Source organism: Tursiops truncatus, chromosome 3 (assembly GCF_011762595.2).
Source record: "Tursiops truncatus isolate mTurTru1 chromosome 3, mTurTru1.mat.Y, whole genome shotgun sequence".
NCBI lineage: Eukaryota > Metazoa > Chordata > Mammalia > Artiodactyla > Delphinidae > Tursiops > Tursiops truncatus.
The window spans coordinates 118,839,951-118,862,072 of NC_047036.1; the positions used below are offsets into that span (position 1 = coordinate 118,839,951).

The 22,122-nt window shown below is 45.5% G+C and overlaps 1 protein-coding gene across 5 annotated transcripts in view; it reads right to left on the bottom strand.

Annotated features, from left to right (window-relative positions):
- Positions 1-20,766, bottom strand: part of FGF1 (fibroblast growth factor 1) — a 109,680-nt gene extending 88,914 nt beyond the window's left edge. The window contains exons 1-3 of one of the 5 annotated variants that reach the window (XM_073802645.1): positions 20,541-20,766; positions 16,249-16,472; positions 2,339-2,495 (exon numbers count right to left, since the gene is read on the bottom strand). The gene's annotated coding sequence lies outside the window, so the exon portion shown is untranslated. Of the gene's footprint in view, positions 1-2,338; positions 2,496-12,376; positions 12,771-16,248; positions 16,473-20,540 lie in introns of those variants that run through there. The other 4 variants (XM_073802644.1, XM_019924621.3, XM_019924619.3 and 1 more) reach the window with 4 other exon arrangements.
- Between the last annotated feature and the right edge of the window lie 1,356 nt (positions 20,767-22,122).

Genomic DNA, 22,122 nt, shown 5'->3' on the forward strand with positions numbered 1-22,122 from the left:
CCACAACTAGAGAAAGCCCGTGCGCAGCAACAAAGACCCAAGGCAGACAAAAAAAAAAAAAAGACTTTGCGCTCCCAATGCAGGGGGCCTGGGTTCGATCCCTGGTCAGGGAACTAGAGCCCACATGCATGCCACAGCTAAGAGTTTGCATGCCACAACTAAGGAGCCTGGGAGCTGCAACTAAGACCCAGGGCAACCAAAAAATATATATTATAGTAATAATAATAATTACTATTCCCTCCCTCCCTCTTCTCTCGCTATAGGCCACTGGCCCAGATGCTTGTCCTTGTTCCTCTACCTTGGACTCCTTTACCTCCCAGCTGAGTTGGACATCCTGTCAGCCCAGGTTCATTCTCTGCTACCTGCCCCCCCAGGTAAGTCCTCACCTTTCTCTATGGCTGAATGGGCTGGATCCAGTCCCATCTTTAGGTGGGACACCTTAACAGTACTTGATGAACTTGACGAGTGAATCCTTTCTTAAGGAAAAACAGTCATTCACGTACAATTTCTGTGTCCTGGATAGTTGTTAGATTGACCTAAAACAGGGTATGTCTGTAGCACGACTGATTGCAGATTATTTTTCCAGTAGCTTAAATCAAGGAGTATTGCATTAGCCAAGTAATGCCTATTGGATGAGGTGGAAGGGGTGTGTCTTCCCCTCTGTATGGTCTCTGACTGCTGGAAGCTGGCACAGGGGGGCCAGCAGCTCCATGACCTGTAATAGTTTATTCAGGGTCCACATAACGCACGTCAGCAGAGTGAGCGAGCACATCTCTATCCTGGCATCAGACATCCCTTTGCTAGGTGTAGATAGAACGCATGGATGTCTGTCCACTGTCACCGTGGAAATATCATCCTCAGAGTTGGTGCTACCTGCCTGTGAAATCAAACCATTTTAATTAACTGGATACTGCTTCCTTAAATCCTTTTTGGAACCTGGCAAGCCCTATATGTGTATGTGCACACCAGATTTGGGAGGAAGTTTACAAGTAACTCAACGTCTTGTCCCTTAGTTTTTCGTGTATTAACTTTGTTTTTGATGAAGTACTGCATTTACAAATCCATTTCCTCATGCTAAAAAGGTAGAATCAACAGAAGACAGTCAGGTACGTGATCTCAAAAGGGGAATTTCCTCGGAAGCCCTCGACGACAACACAAAGAAAACAAAGGGAGTTTGCGACTGTGAATCACGGTCTCCACCAAAATCCACATTCATTCACCCAGACAGCCTGGAAGGCAGCTGGCCAGCCCTTTGCTAGACACCACTTGGCAAAGCTGATTTCTCTCCAACCCTTTGCCACTGTTGGGCTGGCTCGCCCTCACTCAGAGCCCAGTTCACCCTCTGCCCGGATGATTGCATCCGCCCACTGGTGTTCACGGAGCTAAATCGTAAACAATTGCATCCCTATAGCAAAGGAAAGGGAAAGTGCCAGTTACCAAAGCAGGAAAGTGGGGGTGGATTTAAACAGCTGGAGAGAGCACAGAGCATTTGTGTCTGCTGAGGCGCAGAGCGAGCTCTTGCGCCTGAGAGGCGAGATAAGTGGGTGCCCTCTTGGGTCTCTGAAAAATGGGTCCGTGATTAAACGCCTGAAATTCCCACCCCAGCACCTGGAGGTCTGAAGTTTTCGAGCGCTCCGTCTAGAAGCCTTGCATAACTTTAGGCATATAATAGTGACGTAGGTGTGGATAGCGTCAGTGCCAGAGAATGTGCCCGGTGGCTAGCCATTCCCCTTCCCTCTCTGCCAGTGCCTATCTGGAGGGGCCCTGAAATGAGGATGTGATTTTCAAAGGAGATCAGGACAGTAAGAAGTAATCCAGGTGACCAGCAGGGCCATCAGAATCCCACCCTCTCAAACACACTCAGATAATCCTATGTTTCAGCCCAACTTTTATATCAAAAGGTTGAACAAATCTGAGGTGCCCACCCAGTGGACAGGATTTCTAGGTGCCTGAATTTCCAGGCTACCTAAGAGGGTAAGTGTGGCAAGCAGGGTGATGCCAGGCAGGCTCACGAAGGCCACCGTGTCCTGCTGAACCACAGAGGCTTTAGTGAATGAGAACCTTCCGCCCCCTCCAGTCCTCGTGGCCCGGCAGTGCGGGGATGAAGATAAAGGGGGCAGCGGGGGCGTGATTATTCTCACAGTCTCTGCACTCCAGGTGCTATTTTTACATGTCTGTGCGATTAGCCAGCCCTGCTTTTTATTCCAAGCAGCCTCATACTTGCACTGGGACACACACACACACACGCGCACGTGCGCACGCACGCACGCACACACAACTCTCCACCTCAGCTCTGGATATACTATAACCTGCTCAGAACAGAAACCCTGATTCTTACCTGAACAGCTTGCAGGCTGAGGGCTGCTCCTCTCTCCGGTCGAAGGGAAAGGGGATCCACTTGGTCTCGTCCGCTCTGTGGTGTCACTGTCCCCGCGCTGCAGCTGCTTCTCCAGCAGCCCCAAGCCGACTCTCTGAACCTCCCGGTGGCCGCAGCTCTGTGTGGGGAGAGGGGACGGACCGTGGCATGTACATCAGGTTGCTGGTCCGCCTGCAGACACCGTGCCACAGAGCTGGCTCCCAGTCCCGCAGGGCTGTGCGGGAAGCAGGGAGGCAGGCGGGGGACTGATAATGCAGCCTCTGGGTCTCTGTCTGGCCTCGTTGATCTGCAGAGGGGACCTGCCTTAGCGACCCCGCCCACAGGGATGCACACGGAGCTCTAAGGGCCCCCAACCCTGGGCAGCCAGTGGCAGGCCCAGGGGCACAGAGCTGGTGGCCAGCAGGGAAGGGAGGCAGAGACAGCAGACGGCCGTGGCAGCTCTCCTGGGTGTTATTCTAGCGTGGTTTGTCCTGGGGCAAATGGCTGAGCCGAATGGACTACTAGCCTGTCTGAGCAGATTCCTGTTTGTTTTGAGGCCTCAGTTGGCAGGGAAACAGCGGGTCACGGCTCAGAGACACTCCTCTGCAATCAGAAGGCTGCTGGATGAAAGGGAATCCTTTTTGCTCCTGGCATCTGGCATCCCCGCACAGGGTGTAGATGTCTGTGTGTGGCAGTGTGTGTGTGTCTGTCTGTGCTGTTCCCATGTTGCAAAGCTGCTCGAGGCAGTGGGCATGCAGTTTAGGGCTGGGGAGGGGCTGCAGAGAGAATATTTCTGCCCTTCCTCACCAGTGGTCCAGCCTGTCCATGCTGAACTAGGCGAACCATCCGGTGGGGATTTCTTCAGTGGACCATGGGTGGCATCTTTGTGCCCCTGGCCAGGATGGGGTAACGAAGAGAGGAAGCTGCCTGTACAAATAACTCTTTGGCTGCAAGGTGAGGAATGAAACTGGACTGAAAGGATACAGCTTGGGAGGTGTCTTTGAAGAGACCAAATGGAAACATGATTAATAGTTTCTTATAGTTGATGAAGAGTCCTACCTGCTTATGCAGGCGTCTGAGCCTGGGAGGTGTCACAGAGTGTGTGTGCAAGCCTGCCCACCTGGTGATTCAGATAGGAGGTACAGATTGGCCTGTTGGAATTAGAAATATGCTCACTGGTCTCTCCCTTCTCTGGGAAGGTGGGGGTGGAAAACTGTTCTCCAGACTCATCAGGGAGCAGCCAGGGAGACTTCATGTGCCTCTGAAGGGACAGGCTCAGAGAAGCTCACCTCCTGTGACAGAACTAGAGGCACAGACATCACACAGCTCTGATAACGGATGAGCCACAGATCTCCTAAAAGGGACTTGAGAGGTGCAGAAAGAGTTGATTTCTGCAAACTTTATTAACAGGAACCTCCATGAATTGCCACTACCACATATTCAAAGGTCCTAATAATTTGCTTTTTAAAAAATAGTCATTTTCTCGAGCATCTGCACGATTCCAAAGGACCTCTGGATCACAGATGAAAATATTTCAGACAGTCATCTTCTCAATATTGGAGAATTGCTCTGCTGCATGCAGGGGGCAGGTGAACTGTTTTTAACCCCATGGAATGATAGATTGTAAAGTTAGGAAACACCCTGAAAACACCGAGGACAGAGATACAGCTCAGCGTCTCACCCAGGTTGCCCCCGTAGTTTCTAAGTCCTCACCGGCTCTGAAAGCTGGTCTCCCACCTCAGGCTAGCACTCTTGAACCTGCCCACACAGGGCTGTTGACCATTTCTGGGCTGCTCAGCATCTCAGGGCCCTGACTCCCTCCTTCCTGAAAGAGATTCATGAGGCTTTCCGAACCACGTCTTTCCCGCAAGCCAACACGATTATGGTGACAATCAAATGTGCCCAAGCATGTGACAGCACCTTGAACACCGGTAATGCAAGTGTAAGTCATTATTTTAGTGTTACTTCTCCATTACATCTAGTTGTGAAATGCTGTTAAAAAAAAAAAAAAGCCAAAAAACCACACAGCTTTCAGGCAAATACAACCACTAGCTACTGATATAAACCAGTTTCTTTATTACATATCAGGTGTTGTTCGGCAATGTTCCTGTCCAAATACTGGGAACTGATTCCTCAGTTCCTTAAAGTGCTTACTGTAATATAATTCTCCTCAATATTGAATTTTTTAATGTGTTGGTTTAACTTCCCTCAAGTTCCATATTTATTTCAACTTCCATGTTGAAATGGAAGTGTCTAGATTTATCATTTTTAAAAAATTTATTTTATCGAAATATAGGTGATTTACAACGTTGTGTTGATTTCTGCTGTACAGCAAGGTGATTCAGTTATACATATATATTCTTTTTCATATTCCTTTCCATTATGGTTTATTACAGGATATTGAATATAGTTCCCTGTGCTATACAGTAGGACCTTGTTGTTTACCCATTCTCTATGTAATAGTTTGCATCTGCTAATCCCAAGCTCACACTCCATCCCTCTTCCACCTCCCCTCCCCCATAGCAACCACAAATCTGTTCTCTATGTCTGTGAGTTTGTTTCTGTTTCATAGATAGGTTCATTTGTGTCATATTTTAGATTCCACATATAAGTGATATCATGTATTTGTCTTTCTCTTTCTGACTTATTTCACTTAGTATGATAATCTCTAGGTCCATCCATGTTGCTGCAAATGGCATTATTTCATTCTTTTTTATGGCTGAGTAGTACTCCATTGTGTGTGTGTGTGTGTGTGTGTGTGTGTGTGTGTGTGTGTATGTATACATACCATATCTAGATTTATCATTTAAATAATATATGTTCAGATGCTTGGAGTCATGAGACATGATAATGTTAATACTTCCTGGCCCCTCTGTTATTTAACATGGGAAGGGACAGGACGTTTCCTAGTTTAAAAGTCTGGCCTCACAATAGCCTTCCAGCTCTGGGCTAGGAAATAGTCCATGGAAATAATAGCTGTCCAAGCCACTTATTAAGCGTTCACAAGATGCTAGATCCTATAGAGAGTGTGTAACAGAAACCATATCTTCCCTCAAAGCGTTTAGACCACTTTTAAAGCCATTAAAACTATTTAAGATGTTTAAGTGATTAAAACTTTATATGCTTACTAGCCCCGCAGAGGGTGGATCTGAGAAAGGAAGAAAATGACAGATTTCGAGGACCAACAAAAATCCTAGTAGAAGCCGGGTAGGTTTATCCACAGAGGTGTGGCCTTGGCCGGAGTCAGCCACGTCTAGAGTGTTCTGGCCGGTGCTGGAGGTGAGATTTTTCCTTCCGTGTCCTAAGAGATTGACTCACTATCAAGCACTTCAGCGGCAGCTATTACAGAAAGTGGTTCTAAACCACTTATAAGAGCTTTAGAAGGACGAGAAAGGTAGAATGGGGCGTTTCTTTGGTTTTTTCTTATTCTGTGCTCAGTGCCTCTGAAAATCAGATGTAAAACTGTCACTTTTTAACTGCACCAACATGAAAAAGGAATCAGAGCGTGATAGATTCAGTAGGACTCCAGATGTCCCAGAAAATAAATTTTCTTTCTCTCCCGGCATAACACATAAGCCCTGGTTTCTTGTTCTTGAACCTTGAGGCTGACATTCAGTATTTGCTTTAAAATTTCCCCTTCGTGCATCCTGTTTACATAAACGGTACAGTTATGTGAAATGCATACCAGACACACTGCATTTTCTTTCTAATCTCATTTGACCTTGTTCGGACTCAACAAATCCTAATCAACTGACAGGAGAAATCAGATACTGCCTGCCGCTTTCTCCCTGCAGTAAAGTATTTCCTTCTGTTTATGCCCAATCATGCAATTAAATGAAGGGCACGCTGGCCTCCTGGCGAACCGGCTGCCAAGATGACGGAGGGGAGCAATTTGACAAATAGGGCACAGGGAAATACAGCAGACATTCACAGGAAATTGTATTGGTTGCCCAAGGAGACCTGACAGACACAAACATTACCAGAGCTACAGGACAGAAATGGGGTCCAGAGGTCCTCCAGTGAGAAGGTGCCTCGCTCTGATCCCACTCTAACCCAAGGACAGGAACTTGTCCCAGTTTGTCAGCCTGGCTCTCAGCGGCTTCAGGGGAGGACGCCTAATTAGAGAGGGTCACACCCATGAGAAGTAGGCTTCCTCTTTCTGATATTGGTCACCCATAGCCTATTGTATGTTTTCCTAGATCTCAGCTTTTCAATGTTTATTTTAAAATATTTTATCTTTAAATAAAAGTAATGCCTTGCGCACATGTTAAAAATGCACAATGTACACAGAGGTATAAAATGACCCTCACTAACCCCCCTTCTTCCCAAGATAACCACTATTTACTTTTTTTTCTGGATCCTTTGAGGGACAGAAATGTCTTCACACACTTGAATGTGTGTATGCTTAAAAGCGATTTACTAGGCACGGTCCTGCATTGTTTGTTTTTCACTTAATAATAGATCTTTGCACATTGGTCTAAGTGCCAATATTCCTTGCCTGCATTATCGCGATACCTCCTCGCCGACTTCCCTGCTTCTTTCTACCCTTACCCCCTACAGTTCATTCCAGAGGGATCCTGCTAAAAGGTAAATTGGATCATGTTTCTATTTGGTCAAAACTGCCCAGTGCCTTTCTTTGGCACTAAGAACAAAAACTGAGCTTGCTGTTACCACCTGCCCCTCCAAATCCATCCCCGATGCATTCCTCCTTTTCACTGTGCTCCAGCCTCACTGTTCCTCATACAGGCCAAGTGTGGTCCTGCCTCAGGGCCTTTGTACTTACTGTTCCCCCTGCCTGAAGTGCATGCATTTCTTTTCTGCCCCTTGATTCTTTACATGGCTGGCCCTTCCTTACCATTCTGGTCTCATTTCAGACCCTCCTCCCTGACCACCTGTTCTAAATCAGCCCCTCATAGATCTTTCTTTTTCTTCATAGATCTTTTTACTAGCTGAGAATTATCATGTTCAGTTATTTGTTTACTTATATGTTGTCTGTCTTCTCCTAGCACACACACTGGAATGTAAAGTCCGTGAGGAGAGCAGGGATTTTATCTGTCTTTTCACCCTTATATTCCCAGTACTTGGACCAATGGTTCTCAAACTTGAATGTGCATCAGAATCGCAGATGACTGTACCCCAGCTCCAGAGTTTCTCATTCAGTAGGTCTGGAGCGGGCCTGGGAATTTGCATGTCTAACAAGTTCCCAGGAGATACGGATGCTGCTGGTCCACGGACCAGACTTTGAGAACCACCAGTCTAGACAGTGCCTGGCACACAGTGAGTTGCTTATACGTTTATTATGTGAACACACGAGTCTGCACGGAAGGATCTGTTATTTTCTTTGGAATGGCAGTTTTATTTTCACTGTATCATTTATTTATATTTATTGGACAGGAAACCTCCTCCAATTCTTTGTGACAGGAGGACCCCAAGTTCTGTCACCTAAAATGATGTATCAGCTCCATTGGTTTGTCAGCCAATGATCAGAAACCTAAAGTGTTATAGGCCCAGGGGAGCCAGTGAGAGGCACCCCTCGTTCTCTGCCTCAGTAACACGTCAAAGCCAAAGTGGGTGGGATTCTCCCTTCATATGTGACAGAGAACTTTCCCTATGGGGAATCACTCAGGCCTCCCCTGTAATTGTTTAACAGCTGTCCTGTTGACTTGCCTTGGTGCGTTGGAATGTATACAACACACACACACACACACACACACACACACACACACACACACACACACACACACACACACACACACACACACACACACACGTTTTCATACTGAGTTTCAGGAAGTTACAAGATGCCCCAAGTCCATTTTAATCTCAAATTTTAAAACTCCTGATCTAATCATTGGCTATCTATTTGGCAAAACAAACAAGAACAACCTGGATCCCCAGTTTGTTTTTAAATTCCCAATTAAATAAGAGGTTTAAATGTAATAAGACAAACCTTAGAGGACAACATTAGAGAAGAGCATTAGAGGAAAGCATTAGGTAATGAGATTTACCATCTTAGGATGGTAGCATGATTTTGAAACCCAGAAACAAAACTGAACAGTGAGATTTTGAAGCATGATTTGAAACCCAGAAACAAAAACTGAATAGTGAGATTGATTCCATAAAATTTAAAATGATCTGGACAAGAAAGAAGAAAAAAGATCCTCCAGTTTAGACTCTGGGGAGAAATCTATGGAGCCCATCTTTTCCGTCTATATTCTTTCCACTTGAATTGTTTGGGTGGCCTGTGGCCAAGCGTGGTGGGATGAGACATAAGCTTATCAGAGCAGACGGGGTAAGACCACATCCTTCAGCAAAGCCCTGTCACTGGGTTCATTAGCCATGGTTTGGGGGTTTTCTGAGCAATTTTATTGAGATGTAATTCACATACCATGGAGTTTGCCCGTTTCCAGTATACAATTAAGTGGTTTTAGTATGTTCACAAAGTTGTGCAACCATCACCACTGTCTAATTTAGAACTTTTTTTTGTCATCCCCGGAAGAAACCCCATACCCGTTAGTAATCATTCCTCATCCCTGCCCTCCCGCCAGGCCTACGCAACCACCGGTCTACTTTCTGTCTCTGTAGATTCGCCTGTTCTGGCCATTTCATATACATGGGATCATACAGCGTGGGTTTCTTTTCCTTATAAAGCATAGTGTCTTTAAGGTCCATCCACATGGTAGTTCGATCCGTATGTATCAGCGCGTCATCCCTTTTTATTGCTGAATAATATTTCACTGTATGGGTGCGCCATCTTTTTTTGTTCATCAGTTAATGGACATTTGGCTCATTTCCTCTGTTTAGATATCATGAGTAACGGTGCTGGAACATTCGTGTTGTATACAAGTTTTTGTGTGAATATTTGTTTTTATTTCTCTTGGATCTAGTGGCGGTTTTTCTCTTAAATATTTACCCAAAGCCTATTACTTAGCCTATTTAATTCTTTGGGTTTTAGCTTTGTTCTATCATGACCGCCTGGGGAAGCAAGCAGGCTTGGACCTCAGAGGCCCGCTTCCCGGAGTCCCGGCCCCCTCCCTGCTTCTGTGTATTTGGGAATGTGCTTTCATCTCACTGTGCCTCCCTCGTGGGGATGCCAGCTCTCTGAGCCTCTCAGGGAGACTGTGAGGATTCATGGCATACACCCAACAGGATCTGCTCTCGAGAAGGTGCTAACTCACAAGAGCAGGTTCACGTGCATCAGAGAAACAAGATACCCTCAGACCAAGGGCTCCCAGCACCACAGGTGATGGTGTCAACCAAGAGGCCGGTAGCTGGATGCAGAGGCACAGACGTTATAAAACAAAAAATACCGTTTACTTAGGATTTGGGTTTCCTTGGAGATCTGCATTTGCTGAATTTGGTTGCTTTCCAAATCCTGCAAGCTGCCCTTTGAGTGAGGCCTCTGGCCTGGTCACCCTGTTCAGGGGGCGGGAGAAAGGACAAGGCCATGCCTGGTGATGGGCAGCCGGACCGGCAGACAGATTCTAAAGCCCACCCTCCAGCTAACGTTTCCCCAAAGACCATTCTAATCGAAGAGCTCATCTCATCAAAAAGCACCTCGCTCTCTGCAGAGCCCCAGAGGTACCTCCTTTTGTGAAATTCCTCTGCCCCTGACCTTCTTGTTGGCTCTGGGGTAGGAGTGTGACCCCTCATCGCTGGGCGAACCCCCTGTAGAGGCACTGGGAGCCCCGGAGGCAGAAGAGGGGCCTAAAATATCTGAACTTTCTCCTGCTCTCTGACCAATCACCTGTGCCCCTCGCTCTTTCAAATCAGGGAGCAGGAAGTACCACTGATAAACATGTAACTGAGGAATCTAATAGGAAAGGAGATGGTAGGCTTGCCTGGGTTCTAACTCCCACGCTGCCACTTACTAGCTCTCTGATCTAGGACAAGTGACTGAGTTCTCTGAGACTCCGTTTCCCCATCTGTTAAATGGGGATAATAGTGGTATTTACCTCGTGGGGTCACTGTGAGGATTACCTGAGATGATGCCTGTCAGGGGCTCCAGTATACATTCAGAGCTCCATCGGTGTTTGTCATAGTTATTATATTACTTATACAATCAGAATTAAGGATCTCAAGTAATCTAGCCATCCTCTCTGAGCTATTTAGGGAGGCTGTTTTTATCTATTTTTATTGGTTGGAAGCACCTAATGTGTGTTAGACACCACAGGGAGGGCTGGGGATGAAACTTAATTTTCCCCAGGAATGTAAAATCCAAGCTGGGAGAGAAACTAAGGTACATGCAGTTCTTAAAGAACAGGTAAACAGTGGACTGCAATGCCGAGGGGCAGCGCTGTCCCAGTGTGGAGAGGGAGAGAACAGAAAAGGCTGGGTGGGCCAGATGCGGCCTCGGAGGGGAGGCAGCACGGAGTCTGGCCCTTGAAAGGCAAGATGGGTTCACATTAGCAGAGAAGAGGGAGGAAGAAGTGGGCAAGGGTGGGTGAAGGGAAGGGGAGACCCGTGGGAGCACAGGCAGGTTGGGGGCCCAGTGGGTCTGGGCATGGTGGGTAGTCTGAGCCAGAGACAAGCCTTCTGGTGTCTTTCCCACTCTCAGGTCTCTAGGGATGACGTACCATGGGGTCTTTTAGTCACCTGTTCTACTAATAATTATCCTTTCTATGAGACTTTCTGTCACGCATACATTTTTGTGGACTATAAGAGGGAGGAAAGAGGCGGGGTTATGTTGGAGGAGCTCTGGCTCTTAATCTAGACGATCACAAAAAAAGCCGTACGAAGTGCCAACCAATGACCTTGGCCATCCTGCATGCAGCCCCCTTGATTGTCTTCGGGGACCCAGCCTTTCATTGCTTTCAGGCCGTGTGGTTTTGGGTGGGGATGACTACACCCCCATGGCAGGGATGACACAGTACCCACATTGGTTCAGTGAACTGTGACCCTGAGACTCTAGCTAGAACTGTTGGGAAAGGGAAACACCTATTCTTGTAGGTTGGCTGGGCCAGTAGGATGTCAGCCCCCAGCTGCTGGCAGCCACCTTACCACCAGGATGAGTGAGTCTTCCTGGGAGTAGAATGACACAGGGATGCAAAGCAAGAAATGTAGAGAGACAGATTCAGGATAACATCATCTGGGCACCTGGATCCCACCATATCAAAACGCTGGCTCTTTCAGTTACATGAGGAAAACATTTTTCCCTTTTTTGGTCTAAGTCTCTTCAAACTGGATTTCAGTCCATTGTCACTAGAAGAATCTTGACTCATTCAAGGAGTTATCTTGTTCCCAGCAATGTTGTTGGCTTTACTCTGAGCATAGATATTTGTGGTCCTGAGCCGAGGGATAACGGTATGCGTGTGCAAGCGATGGAGACACCTGTCCATACCCTCAATAGGCACAGGTACATGTCACGTGCTCGGGTGGCGGAGATGTTAGAAGGAGAACCCAAAACTCTGCAAAATGTCGTTCTGCTTTGCCCCTTGACTCTGCTTACAGAGCAATTCTCCCCAAACCCTTGATTTTATTCCTCTTGTTCTCAACCAAAGAAGAGAGTTCTTGGATCTGTTAAGTATGTTATGCAGGGTTCTAAAGTCATCAGGGAGAGATGGGGAAGGGGGGAAAGGAATCTCTACAGATGCCATTTGTGTTTTCTCCCTTTTGCCCAGTTACAGGGAATCAGCTGGCATCCTTTTATTTATCTCCTATTCGATGCAGAGCTTTTAAAAAACTAAGCATTAGCATTACTGCAATGGGATTTGTCTAATGATTTTCTGGGAAATGTCTTCTTGGATCTCAGTAAAGATAATTCACTTTGTAGAAACCCTTTCCTGCTTCCCTGCTAAGCATTCGACTCACCCAGTTCTTTCTGGAAGCAAGCTGGCCTCCGAATGAGAGAAGGGAGTACAGGAATGCTTTAGTCTAGCATCCATCACACAGCCTCAAGCCTGCCACCGACTCAGATCAGGGAGAAGCAGGGGGCGGGTGGGGGGAGAGCAGAGCACAAGCCTGAAGCCAAGCGGAAAGTCCACAGCAATCGGAGCCCCTTGGAGGAACGGATGCACTCACCTCTGTACTTTGGTTCTGGGGCACTTTCTTTCTGGGTGACGGCAGCTGCGTCGCCTACAGCATCCACACTGTCCTACCAGGACCGCTGCAGGCAGGCCACCGTGGGAGGAAGGGCGTGGCCTTCACCAAAGGAGGCAATGCCCTTATTCCCCTGGAGTCCAGGCTGTTGGAGCTGCGTGTTCTCTCTCTCCTGCTCCCTCTCTGATGTGTATGGAGCTCAGGGAGCCCCCAGAGAAGGGCCGTGTGCACACCACACACCACACCCGCCCTGATGCAGGTGGGCTCCGCAGCCTTGGGGAGCCTGGGGAGTGCGTCGTCAGGCCACCCTCATGGGGTCCCTACCAGTGCGGCTGGTGTAACCACAGAAAGCCCAAGGACAAGCACTTGTGTATTTATTTCTCCCCCTCTCATGTGATCTTATTTTTGGACCAAACACAAAAGCTATTTGGGGGCTGGACAGCTGCCAGGTGAAAGGGCAGTTATCTCATCCAACTTGTCTCCATGCCTCTCTCTCAACTATGTCCCTGTTACCTTTCCACGTATAAGGCAGAAGGCGGGGAGGGGGGCTTGCTCTGAACCTTACTTTTAATATATCTGAGCTATTAGTCCAAATTACTAACTTTATTTTAACCAGTTCATCCCCACCCTTTGAGGTTTCACAGAATATCAATCTAATGAACAAAGTCACTGCTTTTATATCTGAGGCTGGTGGGCATGTCCTATAGTCAACACGCATCTGGCCGTCATCGGCACACTGCTGTAGACACAGAGACCCTCTTACCAGCACTGGGTGGGACCCCACCCCTGGAAGGCACTTGTGAGCAATGGGGAGGAGTGAGGCTCTTACACTGAATCACACTGATTCTGGCTGTTTCCGCTTCTAATTCCTAGGCTTGTAAAACTGAAAATATTTAAAAAGCTTGGGTTTTTGCCTCTGATTCTTCCTCTTCAGACCTGAATGGGAAGCTTTGAAAACCCTCATGCCTGACAAAATGCCAATTCCATATCATCTTCGCCATCACCACTGTCATTTCTTGAGCCCTTGCTAAATGCCATTTTCATGCTGAGCTCTCTGCTCGCGTTTGTCTCATTTATCCTCGCAACAGCTCTGTGGGGAAGGTAATCCTGTTCCGATCTGACAGCCAGAGAGGCAGAGGCTGGGGAAGGTGAGCTTGCCAAGGAGAGAGATCCCAGCCCCCATCATCTGACTGAATAGCAGGAACTTTCCGTCACTTTGCTCCCTGTCTCCATAAATTATTGAGATTTCACTGTTGTTTTCATTTTATAAGAAGAATAACAAAAACCTCACATTTGATTCAGACCCATGACTTCAATCCTCAGTTTCTTTTCCCAACCTCAGTTCTTGAAGGGAAAGAAGAAGAAGGTTTTCATCTGTTTACAGTCCCAGGCCCTGATTCTAGGTACAGGATGGAGAGTCTCTGGCCTCCATTCTCCGTGGAGCCAGTTTCCTATGAATAATTCACTGTGCAAACACACACACACCAGAGAGGACTGGGTGGGGCCGCCCAGGCTGTGGTCCCCACTGCATGCAAGGTGAATTGCCCTTTCTGTCTGCTGCCTTGAGGGAGAGCCAGGGAGATGGAGCCCAATAGCTTGTCCAACACTTCCCTCTGCTGGCCACTAGCATGCATTACCCCTAGGATGGTGGTCTTCAAGACTTTCCAATGGGCACACCAGGGATTATTTTTAGAGAACCAATTTCCAGGTTCCCAGTTTCTTTAGGTACCTTTTCCTAAAACTGATTTGCCTGAGAACATGTCTGTGTTCATAATAGTCCTACCTTTACTGGAAAGCATACCCCTCACTCTTCAAAAATCTTACTAAGGAACCATAACCCTGAATGTAAAAATTTCCAGGTCCAGGTTCTCAAACTGGAAGCTTCCTTTAAAAATTTAATTCAACTTCCCTTCATAACTAATTAAGGCAGTCTTTAATTGAACAACTTTGTCTCTTCCATCCCTTGAATTTGAGGGAGAGTACCGTGAAAGTTGTAGAGAATATTAGAAATAAAAATAACAGATTAACATTTAAACATTTAAAGAATGTTGTCACAGTTTAAATTTTTAATTCCAATATTTACAATATGCTGGAAGCTATTATCTTGAATCCATCTACCAACTTAGTGGTGAACGTTTAACGTCAATTTTTAAATGTGAGTATAAGTAACATTATTTTTCAAAATTGTTTTAGAAGGCACAAGGGCAAAAATGGGTGAATCAGTCAGCCCTTGGCTTTTGTCCATCCATCCATCCATCCATCCATCTTTCCACCCAACACCCATTGAGCATCTACTGTCTGTCAGGCATTGTTTTGGGTACCAGACATAAAAATGGTGAGCAAAAACTGACATGTGACATGCCAAATTCTTACTTATGAGTCCCTCTAGGGAATTGAGTGAGGGGAAACAGATTAATGTAGTACTTTCTCAAATAAATGTAAGAATTCACATTTGATAAGTACTTCCAAGGAGGGGTATTCAGTGATGAGAGAACGTAGAATGAGGATTGTATGTTACGAAGATTGACCTAACTCATGGAGATGTTAGGAATAAAGTCTGAAGCCAGAAAAAGGTATTCAGCAATCTCTATGAAAGGACTGTGAGAACCCAGGAAGAAAGGCCATTTTAATGTGGGAGGATTGGTGAATAGGATCAACCTTTGCAGAGTCAGTTGTTTTTAGAAAGGGCCTTTGCCCTTACACAAATACAGTCCATATTTAAAAATCACTGGGACCAAATTTTCCCCAGGGAACATTTGGCATTTTTGGTTGCTGCAGCTGGGGCTGTGCTCACGGCACCTAGCGGGTAGAGGCAAGGGATGCTCTAAGCCTGCTGCAGTGTTCAGGATAGTGCCCTCCACAACAGAGTATCCAGGCTAGCACTAAAGTCAGTAGTATTGGAGTTGAGAAAGCCTGTTATGGATGGGGGCAGGGCAGGCCTCGTCCACGTGTCTGCAGTGGATGTGGACCTATTCATCCATTCATTCATTCCACAGGTGCTTATTGAGTACCCACTATGTTCAAGACACCATTCTGAGCATAATCGAGGCATACCAGGCACCCCCTAACCAAAACTGTCATCTCAAATGACCTGCCTGGGTGTGTTCCTGTTACCCAGCCTAAACTTTTCACCATTAAAATGGTGGCAAAACTGGTCTTGCTGTCTGTAGAGAAAGAGACAAAGATCTACGGGTATGATTCATGATATGGTTGCTGCAACATGGCAAGAGTGAAAACAGCCTAAATGTCTGTCAAGAGGGGAACAGCTACATCATCTGGTACATCCGTACAATAGTATACTGAGCAGCCAATAAAAAAAAGAAAGAGGCAAATTTCTTTGAGATGACACAGAAAATAACCATGAAGATATTAACTGGAAAAACATTTTCAGAACAGCGGGTTAAATGAGATTGATCTGAGTTGTGTTTTTAAAATTGGTTTTTTGTGTGTGTTTGCTTGTGCATGCAATTGTTGGGAAAAGTCTCACCAAGTTCTTAAAAATGGCTACCTCCAGAAAGTGGGGAAAAATGTGTAACACGTTCATTGGGAAAAGTTCCCCACCTAATTCCCTCCTTTCCCACCAGTTAGATTCTCCCCAGTTCATCCTCTCAGTTACTACCAATATTCAGCCGCTCACCAACTTCTGGAGAACATTCAAAAAACTTCCAGGATAGTATCCATTCCTTATTATTAACCCAGGGTCCTTCAAAACTTGCCTCCAGGCAGTCTTTATGGGCTCTTCTTGGGAGCCGCTCTTCCTGCGACAGCCCTGTTCCCACCCCACCTCCCCAGAGCTTAAGTCATAGTGAACTCACCAGGACTTGTCACACCGTACTCTTTCAAGACAGGCTCACCTCTGTGCCTGAAAAGTAATCCTTTTCTTTTTCTGCTTGTATTAGTCAGGATAGACCATGTTATACTACGTTTATAAATAATCTCCAAATTTTAGCGACTTAAAGTAACAAAGGTCTGTTCCTCATACATCAACGTTGACATGTCCATGTGTAGGTTGGCTGGGCAGTTCTGCTCCATGTCATTCTCAGTTGAGGGCCCAGACTGAGGGAGGTCCAGCCCTCAGCTTACAGGAAGGAAAGGGGAGAGATGGTTACTGTTACACTAGCACCTGGCAGTTACTCCTACTCACATTTCATTGGTCAAAATGAGTCTTATGGACACACCTAACATAAAATGAGGTGGAGAATTTTAGTCCTATTATTTGCTTGGAAGGTGAGGAAGTGAGAGTCATAAATATTTGGGGAACCTGAATTCTATTAATTGCTGGGGGGGGCTTCCCTGGTGGCGCAGTGGTTGAGAGTCCGCCTGCCGATGCAGGGGACGCGGGTTCGTGCCCCGGTCCGGGAAGATCCCACATGCCGCGGAGCGGCTGGGCCCGTGAGCCATGGCCGCTCTGCAATGGGAGAGGCCACAACAGTGAGAGGCCCGCGTACTGCAAAAAAAAATAAAAATAAAAATATATAATTGCTGGGTGTAAAATATATACATATATAAAAAATATATATGTATATATCTCCAGGAAGTCAGGTTTACTGATCATGTTCAAACAATCTATATCCTTACTTATTTATCTGGTCATTTCTTGTGATTTTTGTCCATCTTAGTGTCATATGTTTTGAAGCCACATCATAAAATGTATACAAATTTTATAATCACTCTATTTTCCTTGTGAATTGAAATTTTAAAAATTATGATGTATCCTTCTTTAGCTGTAGTAATGCTTTTGGCCTGAAAATATGTTTTGTCTGATATTAATATATACTATAAATATTAATATGATTTTGCTTAATATTTATGTTTTGTCTACCCTTTACTTTCAACCTTTTAAAACTAATATTTTAGATGTGTTTCTTATAAACAGTATATAGATTTTTAAAATCCAGCTCAATACTCTTTGACTTCTAATTGACGTATTTTGTTCATTTACATTTAATGAAATTACTGATATATTTGGATTCAAATCTACCATCTTATTAAATGTTTCCACTTGTCACATGCTCTACGTTCTTTTTATCCTCCTTTCTTTGTTTGCTTTTGGAGTGGCTAAATATTCTGTTTTACCCTCTCTTACGTTGCAAGTTATATACTTTTTTTTACTGTTCATTTAGAAGTTATCCTCGAGATCACAATATGTATCTTTGATTTATCAAAGTCTAATGTTAATTAACATTTTTATCTTCTTCCATAGTAATACAAGGACCTTAGAACATCTTAGTTCCATTTACCCCTCCCTCCTTACTTATGTGTACTTGTTATACATTTTAACTTTTTAAATCCCCAGTGGACATTGCCCTGTTGTTTTGTACAGTCTACTTCATTTGGATTTCCTCAAATTAATCTCTGCATTGTTCTTCGTTTTTTCCTGCACCTGTAATCTGTCACATTAAATCATTTTCCTTTCCCTTAAAGAACATGCTTTAGTGTCTGCTGCTGGTAAAGAATCCTGAAAACGTCTTAAGTTAACCTTTGTTATTAGAGGCTCTTTTCACTGGGCCTGGAATTCTAGGTTGGTACTTCTTTTCTTTCAGCCCTTGAAAGATATTTAAATTCTACTAATTTCTAGCTTCCATTGTTTCTGTCAAGAAGCAAGCTAACAGTCTATTCCTTTTTTCAAGTAATGATAGCTGCTTTTAACGTTTTTTTCTTCTCTTTGTCTTTGGTTTTCATATACTTTACTATGACGTGTACCTAGGTGTAGTTTTTATTTATCCTGCTTGGGGTTCCCAGGGATTCTGGGATCTGTGGCTTGTTTTTCGTCAATTTTGGCAATTTCTCAAATATTTTCTCTTCAAATTATTGCTCCTGCCCTATTCTCTCTCTCGTCTCCTTCTAGAACTTCAATCCTCACTTTATCTTCCACATCTCTTATTCCCTCCACTGTATGTTCCATCCTTGTGTCTCTCCATGTTTCATCCTGATGTTTTCTTCTAACCGACTTCCCAGTTCATCACTTCTCCCTTTGACTGTGTCTAATCTGCTTTAAACCCATCCAGTCAGCTCTTTACTTTTGTTATTATATTTTCAACTCTAAATTACTATTTGGTTATCTTTCAAATCATTATTGTCCCTTTTTAAAAAAATTTCCAGTTCTCTGCCATATTTTTAAATCTCATCTTTTATCTCCTTTGCACAAAGTCTGTGTCCAGTAACTCCAAAAGTGGAATTCTCTGGGATTGTTTCTATTGTAGTTGTTTCTGTTGGATCTCATTCACGTTGTCTTGTTTCCTCATGTGTCTCGGTACCTTCAGACCGAATTGTGTGTGAAAAATTGTTAGTAGAAGTAAAGTGAGACGTTATGGTGTTATCTTCCTCCAGAGGTACGGTAAGTCCCCTACATATGAACAAGTTCCGTTCTGAGAGTGCGTTCATAAGTCCAATTTGTTTGTAAGTGCAACAAAGTTAGCCTAGGTCCCCAACCAACACAATCGGCTATATAGTACTGTATTATAATAGGTTTATAATACTTTTCACACAAATAATACATAACAAACAAACAAAAAATAAACATTTTTAGTCTTACAGTACAGTACCTTGAAAAGTACAGTTGTACAGTACAACAGCTGGCGTACAGGGGCTGGCATCGAGTGAACAGGCAAGAAGAGTTACTGACTGGAGGAGAGGGAGGAGGTGGGAGATGGCAGAGCTGAAGGATCGTCAGCGATAGGAGACGGAGGGCGAGCTGCAGTTTCACTCACGCCTGACGCTGATGGCACAGGATCTGGTTCCTTGCTGGATTCAATTCTATCTACCCTCTTCAAAAAATCGATCCAGTGATGTCTGGGTAGTAGCTCTTTTTTGTCATTGTAGATGACACAGTAGCACTGGATTGCATTCTGAACGACTGCTGCAACCCTTGTGTACCGTTCTATGTTCAGGTGTGCCTCCTCAAACAGAACTAACTTAGGTGATTGGACACATGAACGCACGTTCGCATCTTTGAAACTTTGCAACTTGAAGGTTTGTATGTAGAGGACTTACTGTACTTACGTTTGCTTCTGCTAGGCACCTGGGGATACTAGCAACCTGGTCTGGCCAATCTGGCCTTAATCCAGTTTGAAGCATTAAGCTTATTGGAAGCTGGGTTGGGACTCTGCAAAATCTGGTTATTTTCAGTTCACCTAGTCTTAAGGTGCAATTTCAGGGTCTTTGTCTAAAACGGGGAGTTACAGTACCCCGGCTCCTTTGGTGGGCACTGGATCCCACCGTGTGTCCCCTTAGACATGCAGAGCTGCCTAGGTGCTGCTTAACCTCTCAGCTTCTTAGTTGTCTCTTCCTGAGGCAGCCAATATCCCAAGGGGGAAAGGGCCCCCAGTTGTTGGGCTTGTCTCCCTGAATGGCCATCTTTTCCCGGAACTTGGTTTGGCAATTCTTCACGATCTTCTTAAGTTTTGGGTGCCTTCAGGCTGATTTTTTTCTTATTTTGTCCAGCCTTTCTAATTGTCCCCAGCAGGAAAGCAGACCCCGATGATCTAGTCTGCCGTTACCAGATGGTAAGAAGTATAAATGTAGGAAGTTGTCCAGGTGTTTGGGCACGTGCACACCTTCTGTGAGTGGTGGGCACTGGGGTCAACCAGAGAGCATGTGCTTATTTTTGCCTTATGGGGATGAAAGTCTCATGTTGCCAGATTTTCCGGTTTTTTTCAAGAGAAGTAGGAAATGTGGGCTTTTTAAATGTGAAATCCCAATTTTCAATGGTGGTTAAAAAAAATTAACTCTCAATGAGCCACACAAGGTCCATCTGGGGTCCAAACCGAGCCCACTGGATACCAGTTTGAAATAGCTGGACTGCAGTCTGCGTTGATGGGAGAAGTGGGGTGAAGGGTGGTTCTCCTCTACCAGTAAACGCTAGCCTCCAGCGGTCCAGGCTGCCTTGAATAAACACCAGGCCCTCATACAAAAAAATAACTTTCAAACCACTTTATGTCTCTACGGAAATCTCTTAAAAATGCCAAGGGGGAGGATGGATTCCAATCATAACACCAAGAACATTTCTGAAAAGCCGTCTCCCATCTCTCTCCCAAATCCTCCTCATGGCAGCTCAGCAGCTACTCCAGTCCCCCAGAATTCATCTCTTTAATTCCTCCCAGTTCAGCCCATCCCTGGCTCTTATCTCCCTTGTCCCCCTTCTCACCTTCTGATCTGTTCTGCTTCTTCCATTAGGTGCTTCTCCGCCTTTGCTTCAGTGACCCCATCAAGGCATCTTAGTCACAGCACCACACAGTGCAGAACCCCTTCCCATGGTTTCCTACCTTCTGCGCGAGATAGGCTCCAAAACTTCGTGGGCCAAAGCTAAATCCTCCTTCACAGGAAGTGGGGGCAGGGAGAAACGGTGCTGTCAATACTCTAAAATATGTGTGTTTTCCTGTCCCGTCAGCTCTGCCATCTGGGATGGGGTGAAGCCAGGACAAGACGTCATTTTGCAAAGGAGGCAGAGCCCATATCAGGATGTCTTGGCACCAGGGTGAGTTTTCGGGTGGCTGCCATCTCCTTGTCACTTACTTTCTATTGAAAGGACAGGGTCCCACCCAACCCACCACCCCTCCCACAAACGGGGAGGGAGAAGCCAGAAGGAAGAGAAATCAAAGTGGACTTTTTCTGATGTGTCTAAAAATAGAACGTTGGCAAAGCCTGTCACAGAATACAAAGTATTTGATAAAAATAGCATCTGTTGAGCTTGGAACTCAAGCTAGAGATGCATGGAGATGAAATTTATTCCTTCCTTTAGTGTTTCCATATTAGTGTAACAATTCTGTCTCTCTCTCATTGATGAGGGTTCAGATGCTGCTCTCTGTGGCCAAGTGGCTTCCTTTCCCAGGGTCTGATGGTGGAGGAGGTGCTGGCCGAATTAAAGAAAGCACTAGACTGGGAGGGTCATGGGTCATGGGTGTGGGTCCACCACTCTCACACCCACCCTTCACTTTGACTCACAGTGTCAGGGCTCACTTATGCCAGCTTGTGAGTTTTCTAAATAAGCCAGTGTTGCTGACTCACAGAAGCCTGAATAGTAATAATAACTGTGTAGTAGTATTACTCCCCCAGAGGGAGGCTACTTGCCATTTTGGCAAGTCCACAGAGGCTGCTGTCTCCCTTCCCCGCCCCCCAAGCAGCTCCCCAAGGTGTCTGGGGCTCACATTCTCTTCCTGCTACTGAGGATCCCACAGGGTTGTCCCTCTCAGGTCAGGATGGGATTCAAGACCTGCCCTTTCTCAAATCACATCCCATAGCCCAGGGAATTACTAGCCACAGGGACTGTCGCCTCTCATCAGCTCTCCCAGATCCCAGCTCCCCAGATGTCCTGCTGTCTGCTGAGTTTCCTTTACTGAGAAGCAAAGCTGAGGCAGTCTAATAATAAATGAGAACAAGGGATCAAGTGGCCCCTTTTAAATGAGCTAGGTTTTTAAATTAGTTCTTTTAATTGTGGTAAGATACACATGACATAAAGCTACCATCTTAACCATTTTTAAGTATACAGTTCAGTGGCTTTTAAGTACATTCACATTGTTGTGCAGCCGTCACTGCCATCCATCTCCAGAACTCTTTTCATCGTCCCCAAATAAACTCCTTACCCAGCAGGCAGCAACTCCACATTCCCCCCTCCCCCCAGCCCCTGGCAGCCACCATTCTACTTCCTGTCTCTATGGATTTTACTACTCTAGATAGCGCGTGTGGATGGAATCATACTGTATTTATTGTTTTGCGACTGGCTTATTTCA